Source organism: Rutilus rutilus (genome assembly GCF_951802725.1).
Source record: "Rutilus rutilus genome assembly, contig: SCAFFOLD_81, whole genome shotgun sequence".
NCBI lineage: Eukaryota > Metazoa > Chordata > Actinopteri > Cypriniformes > Leuciscidae > Rutilus > Rutilus rutilus.
The window spans coordinates 23,124-27,266 of NW_028175478.1; positions in this window are offsets into that span (position 1 = coordinate 23,124).

A 4,143-nucleotide genomic window follows, 5' to 3' on the forward strand; every position below is an offset into this window, starting at 1 on the left:
TGAATTGAAAAAAACTGAATAAACCCAAAACTAGTTCTGTTTCGGTTTAGTTCTGATATTTGTATAATTTTATATAAAAATAAATGGTGTATAATTAAATTTTAAGAAGATATGAGATGTTTTCTGAATCCTTTTTTGACATTATTTTAATCCCTCGCCATGTCAAAACCGTTTGAAATATTTAATATCCGTTCACAATTTAGCATCTTTAATGTATTTTCATCGTGTTAAAAAAGTTTGGTGTGAATAAAAAAAAAAACACTTAGCAGGAGTGGGTAAAAAGCAGAGGCTGAATTTGCAAATAAATTCACATTCAAACCAAAATATCTGACTTCCTATTGGTCGAAGCTAATAACTGTATATTAGAAAGTTGTCCGGCTCGATGAGACCAATGTACGTACTGATTTTTAAAACTGTGGGTAAAACTAACCCCCCCACTTTTGTCAAAAGCATTTTGAAAGTGACACACTTCCTGCTGCCAGTTGGTGGCGCTATAACTTTGACTCACAATAGTTACATCCATCTGATCGGCCTCTTACCACGAACACACTGGTGAAGTTTCATCAAGATCAGTTAATGTATGCAGAAGTTATACCACTTCGTGTTTCTCTTTTCTCGCCATAAATTCGTTTCCTCGCCACGGCCAAACCGTTCGAGATATCAAAAATCCGTCCGCAATTTAGAATCCTCAATGTCTTGACTTCATGCACACCGAGTTTGGTGGGGATTGGATGAATTCTCTAGGAGGATTACTTCGCATTCCACAGCAAGCGTTTTCCAAACAACCCATAATAGCCGACTTCCTGTTGGGCTGGCGTAAAACTTGACCAGGGGAAAGTTGTTCGGCCCGATGAGATCTATATGTGTACCGAGTTTCATATTAATTAATGCAAGCGTGTTTGATCTATGGACCAAGTTTTGGGACCCCCGTTCAAGGGGGCGCTGTTGAGCCCCCCTGCCACGCCCGGGTACCAGCTTCAGCCCGTCCCTGATGGCAGGGGGTTCTGACTTGTGTGCAAAGTTACAAGAGTTTTTGAGCACGTTAAGGACCCCAAAAGCCCCTGAAACCTTGATTAACAATGTAAAAGCAATAGTCAAATCCCCCCCTCCCCTCACACACACATACCCCTTTTCCACCAACAAGAACCGGGTGCTGGTTCAGAGCTAGAGCTATTGCCAGTTCGGAGTTGGTTCGACTGACGAGCTTACTAAGAACCCGTTTGCGTTTCCACCGGCCAGAGAGCCACAACAGAGCTATATCTTACGTCACTGCATACGTATCATGTTGCCCAGCAACGCTAGTGCGGCAGCGCCAAACACAAACACACCAGACTTGTTCGAGATGCATCGGCTTCTCGCAGAACGATCAGCACATGAAATCAAAGCACTGCGAAAGCGATCAAAAAGCACAAGGAGTCGTATGATCTCCAAACACTCCCGAATCTCTGATCGGTCCACGCTGCTCCGATGCATCTCGAACAAGGCATCAACAATAATAGACGTTGCGTTACTATGGATGCTCATGGGTTTGCGAAAATAAATCGGCATCCAAACACGGCGAATCCAACGCGTTCGTGCAGCTCGCCGTAACTTACATAGACGGATATTATAATCGAGCTGCTATTAGCTCGACTAGCTGCTATTTAAAAATGGCGGTCACAAGTTTCTCTTCAGTCTTCTGTTGGCCACGGTAACCCCGCCCCCAGCCTCTGACGCAAGCGGTTCTTTCTTGGCGCCGTTCTAGACCCTGCAATGATTTGGTGCTACTTAAGAACCAGTTTTACTGGTTCGGAGCTGGTGCTTTGGCGGTGGAAAAACAAAGAACCGATTTGAAACTAGGCTCTGGCTCCGAACCAGCACCAGCTCTGCCTTGGTGGAAAAGGGGTAACAGAGACACAGAGAGAGGGAGAGAAAATTCTTCAGAATATCCACATTCAAACCAAAATATCTCTCTTCCTGTTGGTCAGAGATAGTTCATGTAAATTAAAAAGTTGTCCGTCTTGATGAGAACAATACACATACCAAGTTTTGTTGCTGTTGATAAAACTAACCCCCCCACTTATGACTAAAGGTGGCGCTACTGAGCCCCTCACCACGCCCGTTTCTGAAACTTTGCACATGTCTACTGGCTAATAAATGTGATGTGTCTGTCGAGTTTCATCCAATTTCAAGTATGTTAAGAGTCTCAAAAGCATCAAAAAAGAATATTAAAGTTTGAAGCGTTGCCATGGCAACAGTATTAAAGATATCAAAAATCCTTTCACAGGTCTACATCTGCCGTGTGTTTACATTATACACATAAAGTTTGAAGCAAATCGGGTAAAAATAAGAGGGTGATTTCAAAGCATTTTGAAAGGGACACACTTCCTGTTGCCAGTTGGTGGCGCTATAACTTTGACTCACAATAGTCACATCCATGTGATCGACCTCTTACAACAAACACACTGCTGAAGTTTAATCAAGATCAGTTAATGTATGCAGAAGTTATAACACACTTCCTGTTTCCATTATTCGCCATAAATTCGTGTCCTCGCCACAGCCAAACCGTTCGAGATATCAAAAATCCGTCCGCAATTTAGCATCCTCAATGTCTTGACTTCATGCTGACTGAGTTTGGAGGCGAATGGATGAATTCCCTAGGAGGAGTACATTAAATTCCACAGCATGCGTTTCCAAACAACCCATAATAGCCGACTTCCTGTTGGGCTGGCGTAAAAAGTAAAAGTACGAAAGTTGTTTGGCCCGATGAGATCTATATGTGTACCAAGTTTCATATTATTACATGCAAGCGTGTTTGATTTATGGACCAAGTTTTCGGACCCCGTTCCAGGGGGCGCTGTCGAGCCTCCCTGCCACGCCAGTGTCCCAGCTTCAGCCCGGCCCTAATGGCCGTGGGTTCTGACCTGTGTGCAAAGTTTCAAGAGTTTTCGAGCACGTTAAGGGCCCCAAAAGTGCCCGAAAGGTTGAAAAAAAAATAATAAATATAGCTGCGAGCAGCGATTGCGGGCCCAAGCCGGTGGCACTGCCACCCCGGTGCCTTTAGTTACCTAAAGGCACCGGGGATGGCGGTGCCACCGGCTTTGGCCCTCCATCGCTGCTCGCAGCTATATTTATATATATATATATATACACACACACACACACACACACACAGAATAAGGTAAGACAAGTAAAATTTTCTGTCTTATATTTATATATATATATACGTATATATATATAAGTATATATATATATATATATATATGTATATAAATATCTATCTATCTATATCTATATCTATCTATCTAGCTATCTATCTATATATATATATATATATATATATACACACGCACACACACACATATATATATATATATATACTTATATATATATACGTATATATATATATAAATATAAGACAGAAAATTTTACTTGTCTTACCTTATTCTGATTTTATGATACACCCAAAATATTCCACAACAAATCCTTTAAATTTAATGTAAAAATAAAAACGAAAGTAAGCAGTGTTGGTCTCACGTAACCCTCTCATTAGAATCAAAATGTTTCAATATTTGCGATGTATTTGGATGCTAAACTATTCTTTATTATAGGCTTTGTACTTCACTCGTGTTCCAATATCGATGGAAAAAATCATCCTCTTCACACGCGCAAAAATGTTCTTGGAAACATCACAGTGGAGCTCTGCTTACTGTGAATGGTACAGATTGTACTACTGACTATTTAAACAGAGCAGTGTAATTCGTTTATGTTAGGTTGACTATTTTTATTATTATATTGTATTAGGGCCATAATGAACAGGCTGCGATGTCAAGATTGCAATTCTGGAATGTGTGTGTGTGTGTGACGCGGTTGCGGTTGAACAGTGGACACAAAAACATAAATAAAATGTTTTAGTTAATTCCTACATCCATAGGAATAAATTGAAAATGCTCGCTCTACTCCGCACCATTATCAATGTCTGTGCGGACGTCTGTATTTTACTAGTATATAGTATACTATAGTTAGCGATTTAAAAGCGCTTAGTGGTGTCACACATCGATTAACCGGTGGGAAAATGTTATCACAGTCACATCCCTAATATATTTATATATAAATACAATAGGCCTACCTGAAAGAGAATTTTACTTGCCCGACCAGAGTATA